Raw genomic sequence first — 13,460 nt, forward strand, 5'->3', positions numbered from 1 at the left:
CAGTGGGGAATTGTGGTTGCTAATTAGCTCACTCTGAAATAAAGAGATTATTCTGGATTATCTGGATGGGTCTGATGTAATTGCAAGCGTCCTAGCGTCTTTAAATGAAGAAGGAGGCAGAAGAGTCAGGATCAGGGAGACAGCATTATGTGAGAGACTTGACCAACCACTGCCAGCTTTGAAGATGGCAGAAGGCGCTACAAGGCAAGGAATGCAAGTGGTCTCTAAAAGCCAGAATGGGCAAGGAAGCCCACTCTCTACTAGAGCTCCCCAGAAAGGAAGGCAGCCCTACTGACACCTCGAGTTTAATTCAGTGAGACCCGGTTTGGACTTCTGACCTACAGAAATACAATAAACTTGGGTTGTTTTAAGCCACTTAGTTTATGGTAATTTGTTAGAGAAGGAGTACCACCTGAGGGATGTAACTGCTCAGAATCCCTCGGTTAGAGTTAGCCTCACAGAGTTCCACAGCCTCTCTGGGAAGGAGCTGACTCTGTCCTGGGAGACACTGTGATTCTGGAGTCCGGGGCAGGGCATGTGCCCCATGACTGGGGGGGTCAAGAAGGATGCCTAAAGAGTGGTGCCTCTGTGGGACTAGCCTACAGGAAGCAGGTGCCTCCCTAAACCCACTCCCCAAACCTCCGATGGTGCCGGCTCTGAGTTGTCCTGAAGAGCTGCCCTGCGGTCAGGCCACCCAGCAGACCCAGCCAGAGCCGACAGCACTCGGGCTAACACTCCCAGGGTGGTATTCTGTGTCCTTTCCACACACCCATAGTGTGCACAGTCTGACAGTCTTTGGCCTCACTAAAGGGATTTTCTTTCTGTTTAGCTGAGGACAAGCTAGGACTAGAGAGAAAAAAAGGTGAGAGGGAAAAAAAAATCACCAAAGTGACTTAAAGTCAGCCAGATCTTCATAAAATCCCTGCTTTGCTACTTAGTGGCTGTGTGGCCTCAAATAAGGCACTAAACGTCTTAGGAGGCTGCCTCTTCCTCTGTACAATGGGTGAGACAGCCTTTGTCTCATCCGCCTGACCGTGTGTGTGTGAGTCTCGGGAAAGACAACGCATGAGGACACGCTGTGCTGCGCAGGCTGAGGTGCTGCTGTCATTCACGAGCAGTAGCCATCCACAATAACGATCGCGGTCCCGCAGGCTTCTGTATGGAGTGCGTGACAGACACATGCTGTGTCAGGGAAGGAAGGCTGAGTGCAGACTCACCACCTCTGCCTGCCCGCAGGCAGGAGGCTGCAGCCTGGGCAGGGGAGGAGAGAAGGACTCGTCTTTCTTGGTGCCGCTGCCTCAGAGCTCAGACCGGACGTGAGACGGAGCCACCCTGCACCTCCGGATGTCCTCCCACCACTGCAGACTGGGGCTTTGCACTTTTTTTTTTTTTGTCTCCTAAGCAAAGTAGTTTTCTAGAATTTCTTTTGCATAAAAAATGGTCCTTCTTTCTCATGAAACACAATTTTACAGGGAAAAGGTGGAACATGAAACTCTACACAATACAGTTCCAATCTAATGAATATATAATGTATAATTTTACACATGGGATACCTACTAGAAGAAATGCATCAGAATACTAATGGTGATATCTTTGGTTGGTAGGACTGTATATTTTCTTCTTTATATTGCTGTAACTTAAAAATGCTCAACAATGACCTGTAAGTACTGTAACAGTTAGATAAATTATATATATATATGTATGTACGAAAAATGCCAGATACTTCCTTTTGTGTAACCACATGCTGGACTGGAAGTCATCTGAGCTGGGTGCTGCAAAGGCAGGAGTCCTGACTCTGGTCCTCGCTGCAGAACCTCAGAGATTTCAGCTGCTTTCCTTCCCTGGTCTCTGCGGGCCCAGTGAGACTGGATGCTGGACAAGCTGCTCTAGGATTCTCTGCAGCTCAATAATTAGAGCAGTCATCTTAGTCACATCCGTCTCTGCTCCATGCCCAACTTCCAGTGGGCTTCTAGAGAATTCCTTACCACTTCCCTCGACAGCTTCCTTTCCCCCAGATCTGCCCTGGGAGTCGCTGCCTCCTGGCAATTGCCTGCATCACAGTCTGTGCTTCTCAGAGCCCTGCCCTTCCTTGAAGAACAAAGCCTGGTCGAATCCTAAGCAGCCTGCCAGCCTGCAGCGAACCCTGCTCCCCTCCTAACTTGTACATAACAATAGCTACCATTTATTGACCATTAACTTCAGGTCACACAGCAAAAGTGGTCTCATTTAACCCTAGGCCTCCAGCAGCTGCAGAGACTAAAACGGGAATGGCACCCCTGGAGTTGTGCAGTGCAGGGACCCTATTTGATCATCTTCGTCTCTGAGGGATGGATTGTTATTTTCATTTCACCGAGGAGATAACTGACGCTCAGAGAGGTCAAGTCAACAGTGGGTCTGTGGCAGAGCTAGGACTTGATCTCTAGACAGTTCAGCTTCAGAGTTTTTTCACTCCCACAGTGGTACCTTCCTTAATAACTCTCACAGTCCAGCACTGGAGGGCAAGGAGGATGCATTCTGAACTGAACCCGCAGAGAGCACCCAAGGAATGTCTGAATGTCACCGGTGGTGGTGTGGATCACAGTGCATTCAACCATTCAATCAACAAGTCTTCCCAGAGTGTCTGGAGCTCTCAGGGAGCCACGGACAGGCCTACTCTGTTCACTGTTATATTCCAGCACCTAGCAGTGCCTGACGTATAGTGCATGCTCAGGAAATGACACTGAAGTTATGTCTGTCCATTCAAATAAAGAAAATAGTAAAGTAAATAATAGGAGCTAATATCTACGGAGTGCCTACCTTCAGCCAACAATCAGGGAGTCTCCAGGAGAATTGAGGAGAAATATGACACTGTGACAAGGGTTACAGCTTGGGGCTTTACATCAAAAAGTTGTCATGCAAAGGCCATGAGAATACCAAAGAAAGAAAGACACTCAGCAGTAACCATGAACCTTCCAACCATGTCCAAGGCCATGCCAGCTGCTGTCACCATCACAGATTTGATACACTGACTGTCAAAGCACACAAACTTAAATCTGCCATCTGCAGGCATGTTTCTGCCTGTTCAGACCATGTCTGGATATCTTTATTGCCTCTCCAGACTGGATAACCAGAATACTGAGGGCTATAAGACTAATGATTGTGGAAACTGGTGATATTTAGGTTGGAAAGAAAAAAAACAACAACAACAATGGAGGGCTACCTTTGATACCTGATGGGCTGCTGCTGGGCCAGAGCCCTGGGAGCTCCTGAGGAAGTCTGTGGTAGCTGGCTGGGATGGCTGGAGATGGGCCAGAGAAGCAGGCTGCCTGGCAGGCTGTGCCTCTGGAGCCTGATGAGACCTTACTCTCTACAGCATATATTCTATATAAAGGTTTATTAACAGTCATTCATCGCCTACTTCACAGCAGGGAAATGAGGATAAATAAAGCAAGTTTGCCACCTTGGAAATGCCAGCACCCCCAGAGGTCCAGTCGGGAAGTGGCATCCTGTAGCCTTCGACTCTTTGCTGTGCATCCTATAAGGCCCTTCTCAGCCACCGAGGAGGGCTGTTTTCTTCCTGGATCCTGAAGGGGTTAGGCATACAGCAGATAATCAACAAATACACACATCCCTAAAGAGGGGATCCAGGGATGGGAGCTCTGGCTGAATCAACCCTCTGTGGGGGCCAAGCAGTCAGGGTCCTGGCTATGGTCTTTGCGTGTGTCCTTCTGCCCATTCATATCCCCTCAAGTTCAGCCAGGTCTTGACCACGGTGTGATCCAGCCCCTGTTTTCACAACCACTGGCTGCAATGATACGTCCAAGGACATATCATTGTCCAATCCATTGAACACATCATTGTCAGTCCTAAACTCCACAATGGCCTTTATCTTCCATTCCTGCCAAGGCTCCTCATCTGCAGTTAACAGCTGTGCTTCAGCAAACAGTGTGGAACTCCTGCATGCTGTTTCAAAAAAAGAGGCTCACGTCGGGCAGAGCTCATTCTGCTGCCCTGTCCATTCACTGCATGGTTCAGTGCTAGAACTGACATACACACCCTTTTTTTAAATTGCTAAACGATAATTATGCAGAAAAAAATGCACAAAGCACACGTTCAGTTTAATAAGTACAACGTATAAAGCAAATATCTGTACAACCACCACCAGGTCAAGAAATAAAACAATGCCAGCACCCTGAAATCACAACCTCAACCCTCCCCTGTGGTCATGACTACATTGACTTTTGTGGTAATTTCTGTGCTTTTTATAGTTTTACCTTCCCTGCACATATCCTTAAACAAACAATACAATTCAGTTTTGCCAGCTGTTAAACTTTCCATGAAAGGAATTACACTGTGTGTATTCTTTTGCGGTTTCACTTAAACATTATGCTGATGAGAGCCACAGTATTATTGTGGTATTAATATCCAATATTACAGTATCATGGGTCACTGTGGTTCATTCATTTTCACTGCAGGAATATTGCACAGTTTATTCGCATTCTCTAGTGCTGATGGGCATTTGGACTCTTGCTGGTGCTGTGTGAATATTGTGCTGCACATGGGTGAGACTCTGGTTAGAGCAGATTCTGAGAAGTGGGGTTGCTGGGTTATAGGGTTCATGTATTTTCATTGTTACCAGATCATTTACGTATTTTCAGTTCTAAAAATGTTTCTATCTGGCATAGAGGAAATGAAGGATTCCTGCCCTTGCATCTGACCGGCCCACCTCCTGTCTTCCAAACTTGTCTTGTTCAGCCCAGCCATCCTATCCCCTCTGGCACCCATAGGCCAGGGCCTCTCACAGCAGACTCCTCTCCAGCCTCCCTACTTCAGTGATACAGTTGGGTGAGGGTGGGAGGAGGCTGAGAATGAGGAAGTGGAAACCAAATATGAGGGCCACAGAGAAGTCCAGCCCACAAACCTCAGTGTTTCAGCAGCACCCTCCGTGGGAGAGGAACATGCAGGCTGCACACCTCTCAGGCTCCAAGCTCACAGGTGCCAAGGTGTGCCACTGGACAAGCCACCACTTTGCACTAGATTCCGGCACATAAGTTAGGCCACGTAATCCTCACCCCAAACCTGTGAGGTAGTTGTTAGCATCCCATGCCACAGAAGGAGAGACTGAGTCACAGACATTGAGCAATACAGTATGACAGTTAATAGCGTGGGTATGGATTTGTTTAAATTGGGTTTAAATTGTGGCTTTCCTACCTACTGGTGCAACACCAGGCCAGTTACCTCTGTTAGCCTCAGTTTCCTCATCTGTAAAATGGGGCTAATTCACTCACAGGGTTATTGAGAGAGCTGAAAGAGATAATGAGTAGAAGGAGCTTAGCAGAGTGCCTGGTGCAAATGAGGAATGGACAGAGCTATGAAATAGGAACTATGGAGTTCCAAGCTAGGAGATGGTGGGAGTGGGGGGGAACAACTCATGCTGGCGAGCTGGGAGCAGGCCATTAAGCTGAGGATGCAGACCAACGCTGTGTGGAGACTCAGTGGCACGCTGGCCCAGTGGACTCTGAAATGTGGGCACCCAGGCAAGGTCTACCGTCCTGGCACCTTTGCCCCGAGCTCTCTACCTATCTGTGCTGCTTCAAAGGGCAGTGATTTGACAGGTAGCAGCTGGATCCCTGCTCAAGAGGAAGCGTCAGCGCTGGCCTGCAGGAAGTCTCATTGGCTAGCAGCAGCAGTGGCAGCCAATGGGCAGCGAAGCCTGTTGCTAGGGTCACTGGTGAACCTTATTTGACAACATCAGGCTGACCCTGCAATCACCTCTGAGAACCCTGGGAAACGCCAACCACAGATGTGAAGTGAACATCTTAAAACCACAACTGCATTTCCTTTGAGAAAAGATTCAGCTCTCTTCTCTGGCCTGCCTCTCTTGGGCTGGACGTCTTGTGTACAGTGGCTTGCAACCTCAAGAGAGAAGAGCCTGGGTGGAGAGTCTGCTACAAACCCGCTCTGGACAGGCCCAGGCAGGGAAAGGGCAGGGTCTACTTCACAGGTGGCCCCGGGACCCACCAAGGACCCGGAAGGCTTCTGTTCTCACCCCGGCAGCTGCCGACCTCCAGCCCAAGCCTCCCCGCACACACCCTGAAGTGTTCCTGGCCCCACTTCCTGTAGCCTTGGGAAGCGGCTGGTATGAGGAAGACCCGTGGCACGCAGGGAGGAAGTGGGCCTGCCCAGGCCCTCACCATCTGCACCGGCCACACATTTCAGTGCAGCCTACAGCTCAAACGGTTGGCGGTTTCAGTTCGTCACCTTCCTTTGGTGCATCTTCTAACTTAACATTAAATCAGCTAACTGTTGCCCCACCCCGAACAAATGTGGGAGGGGAGCTGTGCCTTCAGTATTTCCAACATATTCCCCTCTTTCCTCGTCTATGCCCAGCACCTTTGGGTCTGGGAACGATGCTCACATCTGTCATCTTGTTGGATCCTCACCAGCACTGGTAAGGTAATAACAGCTAACAATGACTGAGCCTTCAGCCAGTGTCAGGAATGTGAATCAGTGCACAGAATCCACTATGATTGTTCCCATTTGACAGAAAAACGAGGCAAAGATAGATTCAGTGGCCAGCTCAAGGTCCCGTAGTCCGTAAATGCACAGCTGACATTTTATCCCAGACAGCCCAGTTCCAAAGCAAGCCCTATTACCTGCTGTTATACTGGCTTCGAGGCACATTCAAAAGAACAAATCCTATTTCTGGATGAGAAAGTGAGGCTGAGAAGAATAAAAGACAAGGGGCCTGAAATCAGAGTTGCTTTCATGTCCACGGCTCCTCCTGGAGGACCACTCACTGGCATCTTCTTTTTTATTTTTTTTAATCACTGTCACACTTCCCCCTCTCCCCACACCCAACGCCAGCTTGTCTCTTCCTGACCTATATGCTAACACGGCCTTTCTTGGGACTTCCCTGGAGGTAGAGGGGGTAAGATTCCACTCTTCCACTGCTGGGAATGCGAGTTCGATTCCTGGTTGAGGAAAGATCTCACATGCCTTGCAGCCAAAAATAAAAATAATCATAAAGTGGCCTTTGTGTTTTGGGGTAGCCCAGAGAGCCCAGGCCCTGGCTTGCTGGGAAGAGGGTATATGAGCCCACCTGTCGGGTGAAGGAGGCAAAGCCAGAACTATGGAGGATAAGCCACAGAAGAACCCCACCCTAAGCCCTCTCCTGTACACACTGGGACAGTAAAGGCAGTCTATGGGCCTGGACTGTGGACAGCCAAGCTGGGGCACCTATCTGTCCACCGCCTCCTCAGCTGAAGGTGCTCTGAGGGGCCAGGGCGGGTGTGGACACTGAGATATGCCAGTGCGCTAGAGCGCCGTTCTTCTGCTGGGCATTTCAGGCGGCCCTCACTCATGGAACATATATTTTTGTGTGTCCCTACCAAGTGCCAAACACTATCCAAAAGACCAAGGATTCAGACCATGTTCCAGGCCTTGAGGAGTCTTTAGTTCCAATGAGGGACACAGACATGAGGCAAATAATTACACAAATGTCTGGAAAACACAGTGTCCTCTGAGAGGATTCGCCCTCAAGGTCCTAATCACAGAAGGAGTGTGTGGGGTGGGGGGCTGGGCAGCCAGGATGGTGTGGAGTTAGTGGGTAGGGACAGTTCTTGGCCCCTATCCCACTGGCCTCCTCTCCCCCGCATTCCAGTCCCTTCAGGAAATCTGTTTCCAGGAAGGCTGCTCTGCTAAGTATCTTCAAGGCTGCCTCAAGCGGTGTCTTTGTGAAAGCTCTTTCAGCGTTTGCGCCTGGGTGAGCACAAACTCAGGTGTGTGTGGTGTGGGAGACCAGAGGGGCGGGCAGATGAGGGTGCTTGATCTTTGATCCTCAGCTAAACTCAAACCTCTTCAATCCTCATCAAAGGACTGTGTGTGCGTGTGGGAGAGCCTGGCGGGGCAAGAAGTTGCTGGGATGAAATGCTGGTACAAAACTTTCAATTCTGAGAAACATTTTCAGATTAACTGAGAGCTAGGGCTCTTCCTAAAGTAACTCTGAAATTAGCTGTTCAACATAAAGCCTGAAATTAGCTTCTGCAGGAGAGGAAGCCCTCTAGGGCTGACAGCAGCCAGCCAGCCAGCCCCCAGAGCCATCCTTGCCGTCACCGCCCGGCCTGCAGGGCGCCACTGCAACCCTGCCTCAGTGTGCCCCCCAGCAGGCTCCTTAAGAAACACCTTGCGGCCTTCACTAAACATGCTTCTCCTCGCTCCTCGGCATCTTTTACCCTCAGGGACTCTCCCTGTGGAAAAGAAACCCCACTTCCTTGCCCTGTGAGACTGTGATTTCCAGTTTCATTTTTCAGTTTCCATGTAGAAGCTGTTCTGCCAGCTCTCCACTCCTTATGCCCCAGGGCACCAGAGGGGCCGAGAGGCAGAAGAAAATAAAATGTGTTCCTGTCAGTACCCTGCTCCATGGAGCTCACAGAGGTGGGGACTGGGCTAACCCTGGGTACGGGAGATTGTTAAAATGCAGATCCCTGGCTCCCCTGTCTCTGAGGTAGTAGATTTGGGTCCTTCTGATTCTGACGTGGCCTCTGCACCCTACAAGGACTCACAGCCTCAGAGACCATCAAAACAGCCAGATCTCAGCTGAGCAGAGCCCAATCACTCCCCACGGCTCTTCCCCAACTGCGTGTGAAGCTTTGTTCCACAAGCCCTGCCTCTTCCCTGCCTGGAATTGGACATGTTTCAGATGTCAGTTCTTTGCGGGGGGAGATCTGAGGAAGCCCAGGCTGTGGTCCTCACACAACCTCCTTTCTTCCTCACACTCCAGATCTCCCTTTAAGATGCTAATTTGTAATAGACATTAAAATAGGCATTAACAGAAACAAAAGAAAGAAAAATTCTATTAAGAGCCCTCATGCCCTTTTGTTCTGTCCCTGCTAATTCCGGAAAGGGTTTAAGAACATTTACACATCTGTATTTTCCCCTATGTGTGTGTGAGAGAGAGACAGACAGAGACAGAAACAGAGAGAAAGAGAGAAAACCTGTGTGTGGGGTTGGTCTTCCAAAGTACCTTGCCCTGGTTTGACCCTGGAGGAAGCAGGTGGTTAGGCCCCCAAGCCAGGCAGATGTAGACCTTTGCTAATCTCTAGGGCAAATTTGTTCTTCAGTGTTTCTAGTATCACTTTTTGATCAATCATTAATCAAAGTTGCAATAAAAAGATAGTCTTCTCAGGACTGGGCTATAAAGGTTTTGGTTGAAACCTTAAATAAACCCTTTTGTGGAGGCCTCAAAGCCAAGAGAAGGGTCTCACGTCTGTGGCTGGATTTAGAAACAAATGAAGGCTGGGCACAGACATGAACTTTAGTCACCTGAGTGATGTGGCCTCTTGATTCACCTCTCACTGCCGGTGAAGCTGGCTATGTCCTGGCTCCTGGACTAGGTGGCAAAGCTGGGGAGGGAGGTTGCAGCTGGGCCCAGATGTGAGGGTCTGGGAGCATTTCCCCAAGGTGCGACAGCTGTGGCACAGCTCTGGAGGCCAGGCCTGATGGCAGCCCCCAAAGCCCACAGAGCCCATGTGGTGGAAGGCACGCTTATCTCTGATAGCTGGGCTCATTCTTGCTGACTCAGGGCTGTGCAGGGCAGAGTGGTGCCTGGTGTGAAGAAGAAGGCCCACTTGTCAAGGGAGGAAGAGAGGAAGTGGCTGCTTCTCCCAGGACCCAGCAGGCGTAGAGTCTATGGGACCCTACTCCTCTCTGCACTCCCTCACAGTGGAGAGGGTGGATCTGCTCACTGCAGCCTGGGGCTACAGGCTCTTGGCTGCAGAACCTGGATCTAGGAGCTAGAATCAGCAGCGATAATGTGAGGCTCAGCACCAGGTCCAAGAAGCAAGGACCGCCTCCCCACCCCGAAGGCAGTGGATATGGACCTGGGCTAAGCGCAGTCTGGACCAACAGGCTTGGCGTTTAGTTGTCAGCGACTTTTGCAGGAGCCACAGCAACTGCATCATCCAAGGAAGCTGACGTGCTCAGAAGTACGCACTAAGACCTGCAGTGTCTGAGAAAGTGGGAGAGGCCCTCGCTGTTCGCTCCAACCCCTTCAGACATATTACCAGGCCCGCTCTGTACCACATTTCACACCCATGGAAGAAATGGGCATTTTCAGTGAAGAGTAACCCTAGAAGCAGTGAAATTATAACAGGTGTGAGAAATTGTTCAAAGGATTGCTGTACAAAACAGGGATAGCCTCGTTTTGAATGTCTGGAAAGGAGGAAGCAGCATCAACAGGAACAATTAAGACAATTGAGGGACCCGTGATGAGGCTTTCTATAGGTCCAGTGTGGTCTCCAAAGACACACACACACACACACACACACACACACACACACACACACTCGCTTTTTTTTTAAAGAGCGAGAAAGGAAGATACACACTGAAATTTTAACAGCAGGCTTTCTCTAGCTAGTAAGATTATGAATGACTTGAATTTTTTCCGTTTGAGCTTATCAATAGTTTCTAAAACATCTACAGTGTGCCCAAATTACTTTATAATGGCAAATATATATATAACATAACATTTACCGTTTTAACCATTTTTCAGTGTGCAATTCAATAACATTAAATACATTTACATTGTGGTGCAGCCATCACTACCATCCAGCTCCAGAATTTTTTCATCATCCTCAACATGGACTCCAAACCCAGCAAACTAATTCCTCACTCTCTCCTACTGCCGGTGGTTAGTAACCCCCATTCCCCTTTCCATCTCTATGAATCTGACTATTTTAGGCTCCTCATTTAAGTCGAATCATACAATGTTTGCCCTTTTGTGTCTGGCTTATTTCACTCCCTACTTTAGAAAGTGAAACAGCTTCAGCTTTCAAGGTTTATCCATGCGGCATGAATTTCAGGAATTTCACTCATGCATGTGACAGAATTTCATTCCTTTTTAAGGCCGAATAATATTCCATGTGTGTGTATACCACATTTTGTTTATCCATTCATCTGTCAATGGACGCTTGTCAACTGTTTGCACAATATGAACATGGGTATACAAACGTCTCTTTGAGACTGGTTTTAGTTCTTTTTGATTCTACCAGAGGTAGAATTGCTGAATTATATGGTAAGTTTATTTTTCATGTTTTGAGGAACTGGCATCCCATTTTCCACACTGGCTGTACCGTTTCCACAGTGGCAGGGCATCAGTTCAGTTCAGTTCAGTCACTCAGTTGTGTCCGACTTTGTGACCCCATAGACTGAAGCATGCCAGGCTTCCCTGTCCATCACCAACTCCAACTCCCAGAGCTTGCTCAAACTCATGTCCATCGAGTCGGTGATGCCATCCATCCATCTCATCCTCTGTCGTCCCCGTCTCCTCCTACCTTTAGTCTTTCCCAGCGTCAGGGTCTTTTCCAATGAGTCAGTTCTTTGCCAAAGTATTGGAGCTTCAGCTTCAGCATCAGTACTTCCATAAGGGTTCTAATTTCTCCACACCTTCACCAACACTTGTTATTTTCTTTCTTTCTGTTTTTTAATAATTGTCATTCTAAAGGGTCTGAAGTGGTATCTCATTGTGGTTTTGATTTGCATTTCCCTAATCCAAACTAATTATTACTTAAAAAAATATTTATTTATTTGGCTGTGCTTAGTTTCAGCATGGAGATCAAGATTCTTAGTTGTGGTATAAGGGATCTAGTTCCTTGACCAGGGATCGAGCCTGGGCCCCCTGCATTGGGAGCACAGAGTCTTAGCTACTAGACCACCAGGGAAGCTCCAAACTATTCATTTTTAATCCAATTTTGCCTGAATCAAATCATTTGTCCTTTATGTCTTAATAATATGGACCTTTTCCTCATTTTTTACAAGACTTAATCTTTGCACTATGGCTTTTTTTAAATGGTGGTAAAATACACATAACACAAAATTTACATTCGTAACCATTTGTAAATGTACAGTTCAATATTGCTAAGTAAATTCACTGCTGTGACCAAATTTTACAATGATTCAAAGAACCGAAAGGCTATTAAAAAAAAGGAAGAAGGAATATGTGGACCCTCAGGCCCTGAAGATATTCACACACTTTGGCTCAGCCTTGGCCGAGGCGTGCACTCATCTAGAGCACTGCTGACGTGCTGGGCTCTGTGCCGGGTAGGAGGAGGCACCAAAGTGAGCGTAGTCTGGTCTCTGCCCTCAGATTCCAACCCCTGTGGGGAGTAGTTATACCCAAGGCTTCTGTGGGCCCAGTGGGCCACACTGTCTTCAGGTACATTGTGGAGAAGGCAGCACGGATGAGGTGGCTTGTGAGCTCTGCCCCGAAAGAAGAGCAGACGTTTGCGGGTGTGTGAGGGCAGAAAGGAACTGGCCTGTGCTGTTGGGCTGTGGCGGCCCCTCCATTAGCACTTGGTAATGATTTATGCTTCTCTTCCCTACTTGATTATAAGCTACATGAGAGCAGGGCCACATAGTCTTGTTCATTGTTGAACCTGCTCTGCCCAGCACAGACAGGGATAAAATGAATACTTGCTGAATAAATGAGCAGGTGAGGAGAAGGAAGAGGGAAGAGGAGATGTCTCCTTCCAGAATCTTGGCCACTAGAGGCAGACATCATGGCTGTACTCCATGGGGAAGGGGATGGAGGGAAACATCACAGGGATGATAGAGACGGGAGCATGCCAAGTACTGCACCCCAGGAGCCAGGGGAGAAGGAGAGTTTGAAGAGCAGGTTTGAGAGAGCTGAAGGGCTTGACTGCTGGACAGGGGTCTGGGTGAAAGGGAGAGATGGGAGTGCAGGGTCAATGGGAGGAGAAGGGTCTCTCACTTTATGTTTTGTGGATGGCCAATATGAAGAGCACAGGAAATGCAAGTTGCTGACGAGGATGTGAAGCAACTGGAGCTCTCACACACTGCCGGGAGAGTGCTTCCAAGCCTCAGACGGCACTCTGGCTGCTGGCTGGTTCAGGCTACCATTTGGGCCAATCAAGGGCACCGTAGCATCTGCACTTGGACTACTGGACGTGAATGCTTTAAGTCCAGAGCACTTTCTAAGACGGGCCCGAATCCAGGGGACATGGAGCAACCAAGAGCCCAGAGTTGGCTCCGTGCTCACCAGGCTCCAAACTGTCAGCTTTGCCCACATGCCTCCATGGACCTCATCTCACATCAGAGAGCTGGCAGGACTTCAGTCAGCAAAAGGTGGACTCTGCTCTTTTCAAGGACACATGGTGCCAGCTCTGGGCACTGTGGTAAACTCCATCAGGGTATGCACACCCAGTCAGGCACCAGCATCTGAGCCCTCTACCAGATGAGCGGCACGTGTGCCAACACGGAGCCCTCACGGGATAGCACTGCTTGAAACCTGCGGAGCTCCAGGCCGAGGGAAGGACTTTGTGTGTAATCTGTATTTTTTCGGATCTTCCTTTCCAATTTGGAGGACATTATCACTGAGTTGCCAACTGCCACTTAATCCACTGTGGGGGAGCACACAGAAGTGCTCAGCAGTCCTGGATGAGTCTGCAGCAGGGGAGGAGACG

The sequence above is a fragment of the Capricornis sumatraensis genome, chromosome 9, assembly GCF_032405125.1.
Source record: "Capricornis sumatraensis isolate serow.1 chromosome 9, serow.2, whole genome shotgun sequence".
Classification (NCBI taxonomy): Eukaryota; Metazoa; Chordata; class Mammalia; order Artiodactyla; family Bovidae; genus Capricornis; species Capricornis sumatraensis.